At 37.2% G+C, this 19,870-nt stretch overlaps 1 protein-coding gene across 1 annotated transcript in view; it reads left to right on the top strand.

The window, feature by feature from the left end:
- RBPJL (recombination signal binding protein for immunoglobulin kappa J region like) overlaps positions 1-19,870 on the top strand; it is a 233,698-nt gene that overhangs the window by 71,568 nt on the left and 142,260 nt on the right. The window lies entirely within an intron of this gene.

Here is a 19,870-nt window from a genome sequence, read left to right on the forward strand (position 1 = left end):
ACAGATTTCCCCCCGAATAAAAAGCAGTGCTAGAATTCCTCTTTATTCACATGATAACCACAGGATAATCATGTTATCATGCAACATCATGTGAAAATCTTCGCAATTTTGATGGGAGCATTCTGCTATGTTCATGTCTTTGTTGCTCATGTGATAAAGTCCATAGAAAAGTAAATGGCAAAGGGAATGACCCTAGCTATGCCTCCTCTGTGACATAATAGTTTTTCTACATACAGGACTTTTTCTTCAAAATTAAATTAGCTTTCTCCCTCGCAAGGTGAAATGGTACACTTGAGACTAGCAATATAAAAGCCTGGGGGAAAACCATAAGAATGCAAGGAAACAGAAACAAAAAAACTTGTTTCCCCCCCATGTTTGTTTAGAGACTTTTTCCCCTTTGAAAAAAGGAACAGGGGAAAAATGGATTATGGAATATTTTATTTGGAATGATGAAGAAAATGTTCAAAACAAATGTTCATTTATTTATTGCCTTCAATCAGTTCTAAAAACTCTTTAAGAGGAAGACTTTTATGAAAGACTATGTAGTTTTAGATCTTTACAATTCCTGATCTTGGCTTCCTTTTCTCAGTCCCTTTTATAGGAAAGAGTGTGTAATATCTGCTTGACACTTAGATAACTAATGGAAACAAAATCATTTTTGGTTTTATTAATTATGACAATTTATTGTTTTATAGGGATTATTATTATTAGTTTGGTTTTGGCAAAACCAATAAAGTCCAGATGTTTCTTATAGTTTAAGGCTTTTACACTCCATTCGGTATCTTTTAAAATTAAAAAGTAAATTCAACTTGTAATTATATTCTGAATAAAGTGTACTTTTAATATATCCAATGAGATAATGCTATGCCAGATAGATTTTACGTTCCTAAAGGGGCATGGAGACTTTCAATTTGCAAAGGGCTAATATGGCATTTTCCAATTTTTTTTTAAAAAAAGCTATTTCCCCTGAAAACAACAACAACAGAGAAAAACTGTCTTCCCCTCATGGCTTCAAAATATCCAGGTATTTTATATCTATAGTTGGGACACAGTGCTGATATGAACTGGACCATGAAGCTGGGTTGTATTAAGAGCTGTTCAGTGAAATAAGCAAGTGGAGAAGCATTTCTGTAACAGACTGACTAACATATCATCCTACCACATTTCCCCTTCCTAACCAAAGCATTTGCACTTGAACACCTCAAACAGAACTGTACACTTTTACTAAAACAAAGAAAGGAAAGCACTTTCCTTTAGGATGGGGATGGCCAATTCTGCAGTCCCACACATAATTAGAAATACAACTTTTTATGCTCAGCAGAAGCTCGTCCCAATTAAAAGTGCAGAAAAATCAGCTGTATTGTTTTGACTTAGAACTTTGGATTCAATCACTATTTCTCTCCCAGATTTAATTTCCTCCACAACTTACCTATTGGAGGCAAGCTAGAACCAGATGGCAGCTCTGTCCAAAGGGTTAGGAGCCCCACAAGGAAGATGGTGCTCAAAGTCTTCATGGTGCATTCAGAAATTGCTTCCTGTCTCAGTCAGTTTGTTCAAAGGGAGAGGGAGGAGTCCTACTTCAACTTTGTCATCAAGGAATGCCCAACAAATGTATTTCCAAACATTACGGTATGTACTTGCCCATTTACCATATATGCATGCATAGAGTTTTGAAAAAATCACTTCTGGGCCATGATTCAGAGAATTGCACAGCTTGTAATATTCTACGTGCTGTCCCAGAAGTTACTTTTTCCAAGCTCTTCTCTTTGCACACATTGACTATCAGTTCCTGAACTGTAAGGTCATCCAAAAATATGTCAGCTGTCATCACTGAATGGCATTACTGTAATTAGGAATTTGAGGATGCAAAAAGGATGGATTTCACACACTTTGTTGAGCAGGAACTGATTGCTTCTCTGGGACACTTTGCCTTCCAGATGTTCCTTTGCACTTTCACTCAATTCAGTTTTTTTTATGTCTAAGGCAAAAACATAACAGTTGCTCAGCAACTGGTAGAATAACCTGGTGTACAACTAACCTTTAGCCAACACTGGCCCAAAATATTTTGCTGCCTGAAGCAGAGCAGCTTTTCTTCTCAGTCATGGAATAATGTATTATAAATAATGGTATTTGGGTACATGAGACAAACAATCTAAGTACCTCTGTCACTCCCCAACAGTAAAATACAAGCATATCTCCATTAACAAAACCTCTGAAAGCATTGTGTCCCCTTCCCATTCCCATAATGGGGAAAATAATGTGTGCAATAAGGTTACTTGACATTTTCAAGCACAGAGAATGAAATGAAAAACCAAACTGTTTATGGGTAAATATTAACAAAACTCCATCTATATCCAGTTATATTCTGCATAAAGGCTCAGGCCTTCCTGTGCAAAAACCAAAACTTCCTTTTACAAAGTTATTTTATCACTTCTAGGACACAGGCATGAAAACTGACACAGATATAATTCACTAGATCTTTATTGAGAAGTGAGTCCCACTGAAGGGTTTAAAGGAGAATATAGGACTTCTGTACATCGTTACCATAGAAGTAAATCATTAGAAGAAATGCAATTGTGAGACTACAGAGTGCATTTCACACTGGGAATGGAGGTTAAAACATATGTTATTCATGTGCATATATATAATGGCTGATTTTCAGTAAAAGCCTCTGCAATCCAACATAAAAATGACAACCATTTCAAAGCCCAGTTTAGGAAGAGGCAAATGAGGACTCTGCTTTCCCGTAAAGATGTAGACATAAAAGAATCAGCTTAGCCTTGGCTTCTTCTAGAATATTATATTATGTCCTTTGCTTTTCATGATGATACATCAGCAGAATATAGTGAATTAATTTAATAGGTAATGTCAATTTAGCTGGAAGATAAAGACTTGAGTATAATGCTTAGACAAACTAAGATAATCAGATACTTAGAGACCACAGTGCTGACTACAAAGGAATTCTTCATAATGATTACAATGGATACATTTTTTTAAAAGAGAGCTATGAATATTTCAGGTGGATTCTCAGGTGCAAGTTGAGTAGACAGACGACGGGGTAATTCCCAATCATGAGAATGTCCATAGGTGAAAACTTCATGCCAGGTATTGCTGATGTTGCTAGACATCCACCAGTAAAGTAAGGATTTATTCTTATGGAAAAGGAAGAAAGATTTACTAGATTAAATGTTACTAACACAAATAACAGTTATTACATTAGGAAAGTTATTCAGATTCTGCATTGTTTGTTGTGGTTTTTAGTTCCCTCCCCTAAAGGAAAGCTACAGTAGGTGGAGTTATTGCCTTTAGTTGCTACAGCACATAAAATACTTTGTCATTCACATGGAATAGTACAACTTTGAGAATCTTTTCTGTATTGTCAAGAGATTTCATTTTCTAATAGAATGGGGGGAGGGGGAATGGGACACACTACCCTGATTCTACGTGATTGGGCAGGCTATAAATAAATCCTTATTATTGTTGTTGTTTGTTGTTAGCTACGCTCGAGTTAACTCCAACTCATGGTAGAAGACATACCTCCACAACTCCCTATTTTCTACTGCTCTGCCTGTGAGCCCCTTCCCCCGATTGAGTCCATCCATCTGGCATGTGGTCTTCCTCACCTTCTTCTACCATCTACCTTTCCTGTTATTGGTTTTTCTAGTGATCCATGCTTTCTCTTTATGTGTCCAAAATAGAACAGCCTCAATTTGATCATCTTGGCCTCCAAGGAGATTTCTGGTTTGATTTGTTCAAGGACCCATTTGTTTGTCTTTTTGGCTGTCCATGGTATCCTCAGCACTTTTCTCCATCACTACATCTCAAATGCATTGATTTTCTGTGTGCTTCGTTTACTGTCTAACTCTCGCATCTGTAATATTGCGATGGGGAATATAATGGCCTGAACGATTCTGACTTTAGTGCTCATTTGTTTATCTTTACTCTTCATGATCTTTTCTAGTTCTTTCATAGCTGCCCTACTCATTCCTAGTCTTCTTTTTATTTCTTACCTGCACTCAGCACGCTGGTCAGTGTTACCTAGCTATGGGAATTCTTTTGACTATTTCTCATTGTCTAGATTGAATTTATGTATTTCTTCTGTGGTCATTATTTTTGTTTTCTTTATGTTCAACATTAATCATGCCTTTGCACTTTCATCTTTGACCTCATTCCTAGTTAGCAACCTTCAGATTTTGAGCATCCAGCATCAGAAAGAATCCACACCACTCCCAATTTTCCAACTTGCTATCCTTGCAGATACAGCTCCCAAACCACAAGCATTATAAGGAAAAACTTGCCCGTTTGCATTATAATGCAGTCATTTGTGGGGAGTATTACCAAATATTGGTTAGACACATCTTCTTCCGCATATCACTTCACAGCACTTCTTCCCTTCTGGACAGTCATAATCATTATTACATGTATTAAAAGGATTGATGAGACACTTCAGAGCAACAGATGGGCATCTCCCTATAACAAAGAAAATGTGAAATGAAATACAAATTCATAGTCATTATGCTTCCGCTTCTTATTTCAGTTTGCCAAGTGCTGTATAAAATGGATTGCTTGCCTTTGACCATTCTTTCCTAGATTGTAAATCCCATAATCATAATCCCAGGATCATGAGTTGTAAGATTGTATGTTGGTAGATTGCAACTCATACCTTCACAGTACATCATGGGATATGGTGGCTAGAGCTCAGGGGAACTGCAGCCCAATAATTTCTGCAGCCCCACAACAAGTTTCCATCCCTGACATGAATCCACACATTCAACTGAGATAACATTTGTGAATATTTATTCATGTATTTATATGAGTTCAAACAGTAATTATAATATAAGCAATAACTTCTTCCAAAATATGGTATCCTTCTCTGTGTCATAATTTTCATCATCATCAGCAACAACAACAGCAGCGTTTTATTCATTTAGTTTCCACCTTTCTCTCAACAATGAGAATCAAGGCAGCTAACTACATATATAAAACAATACAAATCCTCATTTGCATTAGCCTCCCAGGCTGAGGCCAGCCATCAACACAGAACAATACACATGCAAATCACTCCTGCATTCCCAGGCTCACACAGTATATATGCATCCAATTTTTCCAGGCAAAGCATTCTCTGAAGATGTCAGCCACAGATGCTGGCGAAATGTCAGGAAGAAACTCTGCTAGAACATGGCCACATAGCCCGAAAAACCCACAAAAAACAATACAGATTAAGATGATACAAAAGCTTCAAGAAAGGTAGAAATATAAAAGTAATTTTAAAACAATTGAATAATTTATAAAGTTAAAAGATTAAATATAAAAATATTAACATTTATTAAAAGACTAAATTTGTTGTTTGTTGTTATGTGCCTTCAAGCCATTTCCCATACAAACCTTAAAAACAGCATTGAAAGCCCATCCTAGACTGTATCTGCATTGCAAAAATAATCCAGAGTGACACTACTTTAACTGTCATGGCTCAATACTATGGAATTCTGGGAACTGTAGTTTGGTGGCGTACCAGAGCTCTCTGACAGAGAAGGCTAAATGTCTCATAAAATTACAGTTCCCAGAATTTCATTGCATTAAGCCACAAAAGTTAAAGTCTTGTGAATCTGGATTATTGTTGCATTGTGGACACAGCCCTCAATTTCTAAAAGCCTGGTGGTATATGAATGTTTAATTTGCTGACGGAAGGTGAGGAAGGATGGGGCCATTCTGACTTCCCTGGGGAAGGAATTCCAAAGTCTGGGAACAACTGTTAAAGAGACCTTCTCCCTTGTTCACACCAAACAAGCTTGAAAAGTTGGAGGGACAGAACGAAGATCCTTTCCAGATTATTTTAAGGCTCTAATGGGCTCATAAAGGGAGATGTTATTGCTACTGTTTGCCTTCAAGTTGTTTATGACTTATGATGACTCTAAGGCGAACCTATTAAAGGGTTTTCTGGGGCTGAGAGTATGCGACTTGCCCAAGGTCACCCAGTGGGTTTCCAGACGGTCCTTCAAACAGCCTGTGCCCAATCCATATAGGGCTTTACAGGTCATCACCAGCACTTTATCTTCATCATCAACCAGATATAAGAAAACAGACAAAAGGGAAAAGTTAAAATATTTTGGTAAGCAAAAAGGTTTAGAGGTGGTACTGAATCAGTTATAATGTTGTTGTCATCCACACCTCTAGAGAACTGCAAGTGTAAAATCAAAGGAGGACAATAGAAGAAGAGTAAAAGACAGAAAATGGTGTCATGTAAAGAAAGAATAGCCTCTCTGTGTTGTGATTTCAGTCAAAGAGGCAGTAAGAGCAGTTGTAGGAATCAATGCCACTGTGATAGCCATTTAAGGATGTTTGAGAGTGCATGGGATACTTGGGGGTATTATGGGAGGAGGCAAAAGGGGGGAATTCAGACCTTCATGCTCCTACAGATGTTAGGAGTGAGCAGGACGTCTCCTTAATCGAGGGTTTCTGGTTGGAAGGAATAGAGGGAGGCATTGTGAATGCTCATGTCATTATAGTCACCACTTTTTTAGGAGGTTTGAATTGGTAGCTTCTATTTCCCTTTGCAGAAGTGGTGAGTCCATCAGGTTGCTCTATCACTGTTTATTTTTGAAATCCTTTCACTTACATAGCTGCTTAGCCAAAACGATGAGACAGAATGGGTTATTGATGTGATCATCCTATTATGCCCTGTAAAATACTTAGCATCCTGGTTTACCAGGGAATTGAAGGCAATGACATTAAACTGAGTGAGCTTTGAAATCTGAAACTAAATCATAGACATATCACTTAACTTATCATCACCATCCCAAACATCATCAAGCTACGTATTTTTATGAAGAAAAAACTAAGAAAAGTAAAAATTATTTTTAAATGCTTTGCAAATAGACTATAGCAGGAATGTATTTCATCTAAAACCCACCTTGTTTGCTTTTTAAATTAATTAATATTTAAATATTTATATCCTACCCTTCATTCAAGGGTCCCAGGTGGCATATAATAAATAAAAATAATAAATTTAAAAGGCTAAAAATATATTAAACCATTTAGCCCTTAAAATCAGGCAATTTAAAACTAGTTAAAACAATTTAAAATGATCCCAACCAGAGCACGCATTTCTCCTTCAATCCATATTTTATAAGATTATGAGCTGATACATGCCTTCACCCTTTCACAGCAAAAGTTTAAATTTTAAAAATTAAAGTATAGGAGAAAGAAAAACTGACAGCTGAAACAACATTCACAAACTTCTTCATAAACCTGAAACCTTAAAGATGTTGAGTATGGGAAAAAGCAAAATGGCTTTGTTTGTTGTTCTTCAGAAGGCACTTTGGGGACTTACCATCAGGTGGTACAATTATTATTGTAGCGGATGTAGGAGTCATCTCTGACCAAAGGACTAGAAAGCCAATAAGGAGAAAAACTCTCAGTGTCTTCATGATGTGGCAGAAACCAGATCTTGAAGCTTTAATATGAGCTAGAGTGGTATTTATATTGATATCAGTATGTTATGAGATGATATTATCTTACCCTATCCTCATACTTAGCATTTTTATTTTTATTGATGTTGTGTCATATTTTCACTCTAACTGGTAACTTGAAAATAGACACTGCAACAATTTGTCCATAACTGACAATGGATAGTTAACATTTTCAGGTTTCTTGTAGCGTCTTTCAGACTTAGGTTCTTATTACACAGAGGGACTTACGTTGCCAAAACATTGCTGAACTGTTGCAGAAGCGTGAATGTGGGATCATCGCTCGCTTCTAAAATGTAATTGAGGCTTCCCGCTTTCCTTCCATCGACAAAGTGTGTGTGGAGAAGCCAAGAGAAGCCATTTTTTAAATAACAAAATATCCTGTTATTCAAAAAATGGCTTCTCTGTGCACAGTAGAAAAGCGAGAAGCCTCAATTACATTTTAGAAGTGTGATGGATGACCCCGCCTTTGTACTTCTGCAACAGTTCAGCAACATTTTGGCAATGTAAGTCCCTCTGTGTGATAAGGTCCTAATTGAAAGAAAGAAATTGGCAGCATGAGCTTTTGTAGACTTCAGTCTACTTCCTCAGATGACTGAAGTCTACAAAAGCTCATGCTGCCAATTTCTTTCTTTCAGTACGTCTCAAAGATGCTACAAGATCTCTCTACATACTGATTCTACAGACTAACAGGGCTATATCTTTGAATACTTTCAGGTTTCTGTACATCATAACCAGTTCTTATGAAAACCCAATTTGAAGACTGAGAAAGTAGAACCAGGCATCTGAAGAAATGTTTGTTTCCATATCATTCTGACTATGGGTTGAAGTAACTTTCCCTCCCCAGGCTCTCTGTTATATCATTTAAGTCAGTTGGTTACCAGAAAGAAAGAAAGAAAGAAAGAAAGCTCTTGATGGTAATGGCTCCCTCTTTGTGGAGTTCTTTCCCATGTGAAATTCACCCAATGCCAACACTGTTACTGTTATAGTACCAGACAAAGTGAAGTATAAATCTGTGTGCAGTGGCATCATTAGGATTGGTGTCATCCAGTGCACCACCCCATTGTTCTCTTCCAATACCACACCGTACAGAATCCTTAGTAAAGTTTTTTGTACTAATGGTACTTATGAATCATAATTCCTGTATATCACTGAATGCAATGGCAATAGTTGTGACATAAACAACTAGCAAAATTAAAATTATACCTTTAAATTACAATATAATATGCACTGCCTGAATAAATTTATATGTACATAGTTTCATGTAGTTAAAGTGAAAATTTGGTAAGAAGTGATGCTTTTAAATTTAAAAAGAATAAAACATGTTTTAAATTTTAAATATATTTTTTAAAATTAAAATTTAATTTAATTAAAATTTAATTTCTGTCTGAAGCCCAGAAAGAAAAGTAATTGTCACCTTTCCAGATCTTCTGCTTACTCATTCCAGACACTGAATGGCCAGGGAGGCACAGTCCACTACCAGAAATCAGTGTTCAGCATGGAGTGGAAATAGCACCCTGAAGGAACTCCCTAGGTTTGCATGGATGTAGGATCTTGTCTGTGTATGATTAAGAAGAGTTAAAGGAGGTATGTGCTTCATCTGGAGTTATTGGTTCTTCAAGGGGAAATATACTACCTACCACGGGCATGCAGAAATTGTATTTAGATGTAGAAATAATGATTGTTATTATTCATTTTAAGATGCTGACTTTGAGATTGGCAATTTGAGGCCCAAGTGCTGTGTGATGGAGTGAGCTACCGTCACTAGTCCCAGCTTCTGCCAACCTAGCAGTTTGAAAGGATGCAAAAGTGCAAGTAGATAAATAGGTACTGTACTACTTCGGTGTAGTACATGCTTCCTGTTCAGGAAACACTGTTCCAAGCATAAGGAACACAGTTTTTGAACAGAGGTGTGCTTTTAAGCACAGAAAAGCCACAAGTACTTCTGTGCCTGCCTGTGCAAGGTGGGAAAGGGGATCAGGAATTGTACAAAAATCTTTCTGTTCTCCTCTAGCAGGCAAATACTAGTTGAATTGTTCATGTAAGTATGAAAAACATGAAAATTTATATCCCTGGAGGTGTTGTCCAGGCTTGGTTGATATCAATCCAGACAAAGGTCTATTGGTTCATTGGTACCTATATATCTAATTGTCCTTGTTTTTAGTCTTTCCCCCCGATTCTGCAGAAGAAAGCAAGAAGTCCTATAGTGTCACAATCCTATTATGAAACTAGATACTACGCCTCTGAGTGACTATTAAAACTTTAAGGAGGGGGGGGGGGAGGAAGCATTCCAGTAGATCCTAACCATTGATTATACCATATATATTGACTGTTCTTCAAGTTTTTCCTGCTTGTAGTGTGGAGGCAATCTACTTCCTTTTCTCAACATTTTTGTACAATAACTATGCAAATCAGATATTAACTGTCTTCTGAATCTCTCCTCTAGGTACAACATGTTCAAGAAAGTACTGTCACATGCCTTTTCTGCTAGATCTTAATTCTGGCCTCCATCCTCTCATGCATTTACTCCCTACTGTATTGTAATTTCTCTTTTACATCATTACACATCTTGTATTAGGCATGGTAGCTATTTTTTCATATTTTTTCTACAGTGTACATGCATCCAAGGTAAGATACCAGAACTATGATGGCAGAGATGAGAACATAAGATGGGCCATGCTGAACCAAAGTTAAGGCCTATCTAGACCAGCATTATTCTAATCTCTGACTAACAGTAGCTCTCAAAGGTCTCAGGCAAGGAGTTGTGGCTGGTGCTTAAAGACAAATTCCCTAGGTAATCGGTTCCATTGTCAAACCGCTCTTATCTTCAAGATGTTCCTTCTAATGTTTGCAGCAATGTAAGCCGCTTTTTTTCCCCATTGGGAATGGGGCCATAGAGAGACAGACAAAGTCACAATGCAAAAAGGTTGGATATGAACTGAATTTAGAAGATGGATGAGAAGGAATTATCAAGACGCTTAATTGCTGACAATGTTTTTTCTTTGCTTTTTTCAGGGTAAATTAATTCTTTGGTATGTGCCTGAAGTAACCATGCCCCGGAAAACAGTACACTGGCTCCCTCTACTGGCTCAAATTCTGGCATAATCCAAACTACACACTTCTTTAGTATTCTCAGAATTGTATTATTTCTTTGCCCTTGTTGTGATGAGTGGGAGGGGGGGATTTATTAGTTCCTCCTAGTAGCTTGGCAGAAGATCCAGGCAAAATTCTAAATAAATGTTAACAATTCAAAACCATTCACAGTTGCAGTTATGAGTCATATTATCGCTTTCCTTAAAAAATCTTGAACACATTACTGAAGTATCACAGGGACTATAATTTCTGAGAGCAGTGATATTAACAGAAGATATATCAGAGGCACCATTCACACTCACACTATAGTCATTACAGAGCATTTGTTCTCAGTCAAAGTAATAAAATGAGATTAATTCACACAAAGAGAGCTTGGCACATTTTTCTCCCCCTCCCTTCCTCCTTTTTTATTGGATAATTTTTTGTTGTTGTTTGATCCTTTTATTCTGTTATTGTATTAGATGATGTCACTGTTACTAGGCATGTAACTGGAACTAGCGACGCAGAAGGATATTAATCTTTTCCCTTTCATGAATCCATTCCCATTTCAGTTTCCTTTCTTTTTCTTTTTTCTTTTGTAGACTGGAAATCTTCCCTCTTTCCAAGACATCTGGGATAGCCCTTTCCGAAGGTCCCCCCCAATCTCAAGGGGGGACTGCAGCTGCCAATCCTACCCCTGAAAAGCAATATTGGCTTGAATCCAGTTGCTCATCTCAACTAGAGTTGAACCATAGAATCCATGGGATTTAGCTTCATGTTGACTGACCACTTAACAATTGATTCAATGGATCTAGTCAAATTGGGCCTAACCAATAGGATTCAGGCCAGCTTCTTGCTTTCCTGTCCAAGATACATGTTGCTTTTTTGAAAGGAAAGGGTAATTGCCTCCTGGAAATGTTGATGCTGCAATTTCAGGGATCACTGCGTGCTCTGTAGGACTCTAGACCACACTATAACAGCCCAAGCAGTCTTTCCAAAAAGAAAAAGAAAAAGAAAAAAAATGAACGAACGAAAGAAAAGAAGACCCCCCCCCAAAAAAAACCCAGAAAACCCACTACAAACACAAAATATTGAAGTAAAATGCCTTCCAGAAAAGATATATTTGACATCCTTCAGAAACCTTTCCGTGGGCATATCTGTATTTTATCATAATCAAAGAAATGGTGGAAGAGGATGTCTCTGACCTGATCCATTTAGACTTGGCCCTTCTGTTGCTTCAGTCTCCTGGGCAAAGTTATAGTGCTTTGATTCAGTGCTTCAACTGTCATGGCAACATGCTATGGAATCCTGGGATTTACAGTTTAGGGAGGGGTATTTAGAATTCTCAGCCAGCAAGGTCTAGCACCTCACCAAACTAGAAACACCAGGATTCCATAGGATGCAGCCATAACAGTCATTGGCCTTTATCACACTAGGGGAGATCCCACGGGAAAACAGGAATTAAACACAATTTAAAGTACAGTGGTACCCTGGGATACGAAAGCACCGCCTTACGAAATTTCCGGGATACGAAAAAATCCCATAGGAAAAAACTGTTCCGGGTTACGTTTTTTTTTTTCGGCTTACGAAAAAATTTTTTGGTGCTTTTCGGCGCTTTTTCGCACGAAACGCGGCTTTCCAGCGCTAGCGCCTATGGCTTTTTCGGGTTACGAAAAAAATCGGGTTACGAACGCCGCGGCGGAACGAATTAATTTCGTAACCCGAGGCACCACTGTAAATTCACATGTAAACCAAACTTGCAAATTCGGTTAGTTTATCATACTAGGGAACTGCCCAGGTGAAATAATGCATTAATCCAGACGCAAATCAGAGAAAAACAGCAGCTTTTAAAATTTGGGGTTGTTCTGAAAGTAAAAAGCTGCCAGTTTTCTCTGCTTTGTGTTCAGATTAACTTTGTGTTATTTCACATTAACTGCGACGTCGTGTGATAAACTTTGGGCATTTCTGGGGGGGTGTGGGGGGGTTAAATCTCGTTTAATTCCCGTTTTCCTGTGGAATCTCGCTAGTGTGATAAATTCCATAGTGCTGTAATTGTGTGGTGTGAAAGGGCCTGCTTACTTTAGAGTATAATAAAATGTAGCCAGACAAATAGTAGGTAGAGATTATAAATAGCCAGTTTGATGTTCTTGAAATGTTAGTCTTCCAGCCTAAAAATTTCTATTGAAACTAGTTCTTCTCCATCTATAGAAAATATTTTCTTATTTATCTTGCACATCCATCAGTGATAGAGCATCCTTGGGATTATACTGTTATGGGCAAAGAAAGATTGGTAGGCAAGGAACACCAGATAACTGTCTCAAGTTTTGCTGGTGGCAGATTCTCACCTGTTCTTCTCCAGTGGCTATAAACAGTTACTGATAAATAAGAAAGAGTTTAGAAGCAGCTTTTTGCTACATACAGTACAGATTGTACTAGCGAATTTGTTTAAGAAGCAAGAAACTCACAAGTGATGGACAAAATTGTTTATTGGTAACTATTCATGGAGCTTTAAGTGTTTCCAGTTAGACAGGTTAAACCAGAATAAAAACCCAGACATTCCCATGCAACCCACCCATGACCAATCCATTGTCATATAAAGAAACTCTATCTTTTGGTGAGAGAAGTAAGAATGACAATTAATAGTGATGTAAATAATCTTTTGCTATTCTTTTTTACTTTTAATGACACATCAAAACTCCTGATGTAAAAAAAATGACCAATTGCACAATCTCTGTCATGCGAGCAAAATGAAAAGTACTTTTTTTCTGCAAACTTCCTTGCAATTTCCCCAAGAAACCTCTACACAAATGTAGTCTCTTCCTGTCTCTTTTAGCAAAGCGAAGACACACAAACAAGCAGAAAAGGACAGTATTGTTGATTTTAAAAAGATGTCAACAACCTATTCAGCGCTTAAATTTGTCACAAGTCCATGCAATTACACAGCAACAATATTTTGTGCAAAAAGTACTTGAGCAATTGGGAAAAAATTAATATCACAAATATGGATACTTTGTGATAATTCATAAAAGTCTCTCAAATGAGGCAAAAAAACATGAGGCTTTTCACTCTCTGCCACAAGAATAGGGTAAAGTAACAATAAAATTTGAATTATGTCTTCTCCAAAGTAAGGCCCATTGAAGAGTTTAGTGAGATTTACTGCCAGATGAATATAAAAATTCACAAACCGTATTATCAACTTTAAGACTTAAATTAGTTTTATCAGGAATGCTTATTTATTTGTAACTTCGTTCATTATATATCAGAACCATCAAATGTTTAGAAATCACAGCTTCAGCACAGAGCACTTCTTTCAGTGATCAGAGTGGACATGCTGTTTTTAAATATCCAGATCAATGGGGAAAAAAAAGAGCAGCTGCTTGGTGATGCCCATCCATGATAGTGTCAATCAGTGAAAAATCTTAGTGTTGCTCTTGGGTGTCCATCAGTGAAGCGAGAACTTAAACTAAATGAAAGGGGGAAAAGATTTAGTGAATAAAATGCTACCAAGACAAATAACTATTACTAGAATACCAATATTTTGAATAGTTTGGTATAGATTCCCATGCCCTATGTGAAGGCTATGAGAAGAGGATCTATTGACCCTGGCTGATCTAGTGAGTGACGAAAGTTTTGCACCAAAATAAAAGATTCAGTAAGATTCACAATATGTACATAAGCCAAGACCAGCCAGGATTTCTGAAAAGGCAGATTTAGTTCACAGTGGCTTGAATCCTGAGTCAATACATAGGTAAATCCAATTGATTCAGTGGGTTTATTCTCATCTGGAGTAACAGCAGAAAAGTGTTAGTGAAAGAAAATTTATAACGATAAGTCATAAATTTAAAATAGGGCATAATTCAAGGCATTGTTTGGTTTTTTTTTGATGCTGCAAAAGCATGTGATACAGTGTAATAGAGTTTTAAGTGTTGGGTGTGTTTATTTAATCAGAGCAAATACAGTATGTTTAAAATTTGAACACTGGATTCAAACAATATATTCTAATTCTTCAGCAAAGCTAGTAATTAATAGCTTTCAACAACTTTTGGGCTAGTGGGTGTACTAGACAGGTTTGTCCCCTACTGTATTTGCAGTGTTACTATCATGTATATAGAATGAATGGATATTACTATTAGAGAACACACAGCATACTTATACAGGCATACTGTATGCAGCTTACAGTGTGGTTTCATGTTTAAATCATCATAAAAGAATTCCATGTATAGTTTTATTTTTGTGGATGTTTTCAGAAATCTCTAACTATAAAATCGCTTTTATCCACACAATCTAATTTGACTTTTATCTACCTCACAGGACTAATTGATATATATAGATATATATCTAAGGTATTTAATATACAAAATAGTATCAAAGGAGCTACAAGATCCTTTTGTCAAACTGATACTCCCGACTAACACAGCTATGTCTCTGAAATACAATATCTAGGTATGTGGACGATTGAGAACGTTGAAGTCAAATAGTCAAGGTTAATCATAGGAAATTATTCTGGAAGATTCAAATTGGATTTATCAAGGATGGGAAGGGTCTCCACTGTAAAGATGAAGATCCTCCTTAGAATTATATTCATTATAGTTGATATACATTTCAAAGTTAAAGAATCATGGTTCATATGATTGCGAGACTTACATAATTCACTTATTTGATAAAATAAACTTAGGGCCTTTACAGATTAGCCTGAAAGGCTGGCCTGGGGGCAGAGTCAGGGCACAGCGTCCTGACAATGCACACCTGACTCTGCCCCCAGGGCGCCCTGATGTCACATGCCACTCCAGATGGCGCATGTCTTCATGGCACATCTCCAGCACTGCATCCAGATGACGTAGCGCCAAAGGGGTGTTATATGGCCACACGGCAGTGGCTAAGGCACCCTTTCAAGGGTGCAAAAAGGATCTGCTTTTTGCAGCTCCTTTTTGCGCCCTTGAAAGGTCATATTTGGGCCGCGATGTGACATGGCTGCGGCTCCGATCCGGTGTAAAAAGGGGCAGCTACAAGCCACCTCTTTGGGGCTGTCTATAGAGCCCCTCATTCCAAATTCCCCAATTCATTCTAATACAAGGCAATTCAAAAAGAATGGTGCAAAAGTAAAATTGTCCTTATTTGACTTTGTACCATTCTTTTTTTTTAATCACTCAGTATATCTGATAGACAGATTTTATTTATTAACCCTTTCTTATGCATACAAACCCTCAGGGGCCCCAGTATGGACCTTTATGGATCCATACCCACTCCCCTGAAATTCTTTTGTCTCCAAATTCAAACTGAACACATTCTGAAAGCTTCTGAGGTGTGTTTAAAAATTCTCTCCTCTAGGCCTGTTTCAAGCCTTAACCAAAATAAAAGGGAGAGGTCTGTCTGTCTGTCTGTCTGTCTGTCTGCCTTCCTTCCTTCCTTCCTTCCTTCCTTCCTTCCTTCCTTCCTTTCTTTCTTTCTTTCTTTCTTTCTGGTATCTAAGTGCCTAAAACACGAAATTACCCAACCCCTTTTATAATAGCACAAATGTTTTGCATACTGTACCGAACACTGGTGGGACACAGTCTCTCCCACATGTTCCTTCGCAACACTTCTTCTCTCCTTTACATTCAAAGTCATGATCACATTTATTAGGAGGATTGACCATAAGACACACATAAGTAACAGGGGGGCAGAGTCCAGGCTTTCCTACAATAGAGGAAATGTAAGATGGAAAGAAAACTCATCACTGTTATGCTTTTATTTTTACATGTTATATTGTATTAATAAATGAATGACTGATTTATGGCTTTTGGCCAGTTTGTCAAGTGCTGTACTAGAAAACGCTTTCTTTTTATGTAGTCTTTCATATTGCTGACCAACCATGAAATAATGAGACCAGACACAGTATTTAGGATTAAACAAGGGCCATTTTATTGACCCAGAACAAAATAAACCATCCAAAGAGGTTTAAAATTCTTCCCCCCCCCCAAAAAATGAGAAAATTATCTATAGACAGATCCATCGATCCTGATTCAGATGGTACTTTGGGACTTACCTCTTCCAGGTTTAGCAGAAGCAGGTGTCATCTCTGAGCAAAGAGCTATAAAGCCCAGGAGGAGAAAGACGCCTACTATCTTCATGGTGCTTGTCTAGATGCCTTGGACCTAGATGCCTCAGACAAAGCTAGGCTGATATTTATATGGTTAAGGCAAAGTTATGGATGATACTATCTTCTCTTTTCCTCATATCTGGCATAGTTCTTAATTGCTGACATCAGACTAGGATTTCTAATCTCTATGTTTATTTTCACAAGCAATTTGGTATTAACTTGCACTTGGTTACTTAACATTTTCAGATTTCTATACAATTTATCCAACTCTTGTGAAAAGAGAAACCTCATAGCAATTTTGAAGGCTGAGATAAAGTTTGAAAAAGGAAGTAAGTAAGATTTTTTTAATTCAGTAAAATGATTTCCAACTGTGAAGCAGCAAAATAAACTAAAGGAAGAAACAAAGACCTACATAATTTATTATAGCATATGCTTTTGAGTACAATCTACTTATATCATTATATTCATGATTTTTCATATATTCTGTTTGCAAGAGCAGTCAGCCAGATACTTCCTGTTAAGGTGGCCTGAATGAAGACAACTTTCTCTGGTTCATACTCACCACAGGTAAAGGGACTATGAAAATTGAGGATCATTTTAGCTTATGTAGCAAATGGCTGCTGATGGATAAACCCATGATCCCTCAAATCCTTTTTTCCAAACCATCAAGCCTACAGTTATTTGCCTTATCAAATTCCAAAAGATAATTATGTGTTGTGCAAAGAAGTACTTTTTTCTAGTTTGACCTGAAACATCATCCATCCATCAATATAATTGGATGGCATTGAGTTCAAGTATGACGAAAAGTGGGAAGAAGGGGAAAAAACCTTTTTATCTATTTCCTATAAGCTTTTTACTAATTTATAATGTAATAATCTTTAGTATAACCTTTTTCTTAGTCATACTTTTCTTATATGAAAGCATTGTAATAATGTATACAAGCTGTCCTAGACATGGTAGTTTAAATGCACTTTGCTTGGTAGTTTGTGTTTTCTTTGCGACCTACCCAGAATTTTCTGAACCCAGCCAGAAAAGTAGACAAAACCTATAGAGTGTCATCCAACAGTGATAGTAATACATTTCTTTATAATCTTTAATTGTAAAATTCACAATTTTTAATTTAGAACTGCATAGAGATCTACATCCAATTGCTAGTCTCAGTTAAAGTGGATCTATAGAACCAATGGAATTTGCATACATGTTGGTTCATTGTTGTGCCTCCAAGTTGACTCTCAATGATGACAATCCTATCCCAGGGTTTTCTTGGCAAGAGTTCTTCAGAGGGGGTTCACCATTGCCTCCCTCTGAGACTGAGAGAGTGTGATTTCTCCAAGGTCACCCAATGGGTTTCCATGGATGAGCAGAGATTTCAACCCTGATCTCCCATAGTTCAGCATTCAAACCATTATACTATAATGGCTCTCAAAATGTTGATTTACCATTCAACAATTGGTTCAATGGGCTTAATCTGTATAGGACATGGCTTTAGATCATTGAACTAAAACTGCAAAGTATAACTGTTACAACAGGATACATCACAACAAAGCTTGTCAAGTTATTTTTTCTAGCTCCCCTAGTGCTATGTTGGATGTTGGATTATGGGAGCTGCAATGAAAAGAGAAACTTTTTAAAGCTCTGGTTTGGAGTAGGGGTGCAAAGAATTTAAGGCAACCACTCTTAGCAAAAGTTGTGATTGAATATTTTAAATGCACACAAACAAGCAAAATAAAACTTCTGTGTTTTCTAAGAGGGGTTAAAAACTTTGTCATTTTTTTTCTAGGTGTTGATATGAATTAACTAATATTCAATTTTAAGGAGACTGGGGAAAAAATGCAGTGGAGCCAGACATCCAGTCAGCTGATTAGGTTGTATATAAGTGACATCAAATGTCAGTCTTTAAGGAACAAGACAGGTGAAGAGAAATTTCATTTTCAGACATTGGCACGGAAGAGGAATTAACCTACAGAATAATGGTAATTTTGGGCCAAAACACACTGCAGAAATAATCCAGTTTGGGACCACTTTAATTGCCCTGGTTCAGTGCTAGGGAATTCTGGGAACAGTAGCTTTGTGAGATATTTAGCCTTCTCTGACAGAGAGCTCTGGTGCCACAACAAACTACAGTTCCCAGACTTCCCTGGTACTGAGCCAAGGCAGTTAAAATGGTCTTAAACTGGATTATTTCTGCAGTGTGTTTTGGTCCATGGCCAGAACTAAATATTTGAACATTTCAATCTTGCAAAAGCAATGTGATTCAGTCCTGATTCTGGGTGCTTCCGAAGAAAGGGCTCCTAGCACTACGGAACAAAAGCCACGGTGTAGCATTTTCATCTTTTCCTCCCTAATGGATTTTTTAAATTGTTAACCAAAAACAGAGAAGAAAAGAAAAAGAAGGGGGGAAGATGAGAAGAAAACACAGGTGATTAATAAAAGAAGAGATTGCCTAGACTTTTAAATTTTCATATCTGAGGCAGGAGAATTGCTGTGTGAAAGTCTTGTCTGGAACCACCTGTAGTCAAAGCTAGCCCCGTATAACCTAAGTACATGAATTCACTCTAAAAATGACCAAGTCTATATCTAAACCAGACACTGGTAACATCTTTAAAATGGCTTAGCAGATCTTCCACTGCTACGCTTAGTTTGGTCCTTTGTGTTCACTTGTGATCATGAGGGAATTATTTCTCTAAGCAAAAATCTAACTGCAACTTTAAAATATGGATTTATTCAAATGTGAAACAAAATGGAATAACTATTTTAAAGTGGACATTATTAAAAACAAAGTAATAATAGGAAGAAAGGTGAACCCTACCATCCAGGTCACTTTCCAAAGTTGGAGAATGAGGGATAACTCACCCTCTCTGGTGTCTGAGTGCTGTTCACAACTCAACAAGTTGATCAGAATAGGGATAAAAATATTTGCATATTTTGTTTACATATGAAGCATAAATTATTTCAAGTTTATCACTCCTTGCAGAAATTATGGGAGTAGTTCCAGTGGTTTGTTACATTCAGAAATATTGGCTGGAATCCTATTGGTTAGTCCAAAAAACAGTAGACCTATTGAGTCAATTATTTCATGGATAGCTTGTAGGCCTACTGACTAGGACTAATAGGAGGATTTAGGTTGTTTTCTTTTGTGCAAAATATACTTTATTCTGCAGTGTTTTTGTGATTTATCTCCAATAAAACATCCTGAAATATAGGCAAAAATATCTCACAGTAGTTGACCATTAGGACAAAGAAATTAAGGGGT

This window comes from Sceloporus undulatus, chromosome 4 (assembly GCF_019175285.1).
Source record: "Sceloporus undulatus isolate JIND9_A2432 ecotype Alabama chromosome 4, SceUnd_v1.1, whole genome shotgun sequence".
Classification (NCBI taxonomy): domain Eukaryota; kingdom Metazoa; phylum Chordata; class Lepidosauria; order Squamata; family Phrynosomatidae; genus Sceloporus; species Sceloporus undulatus.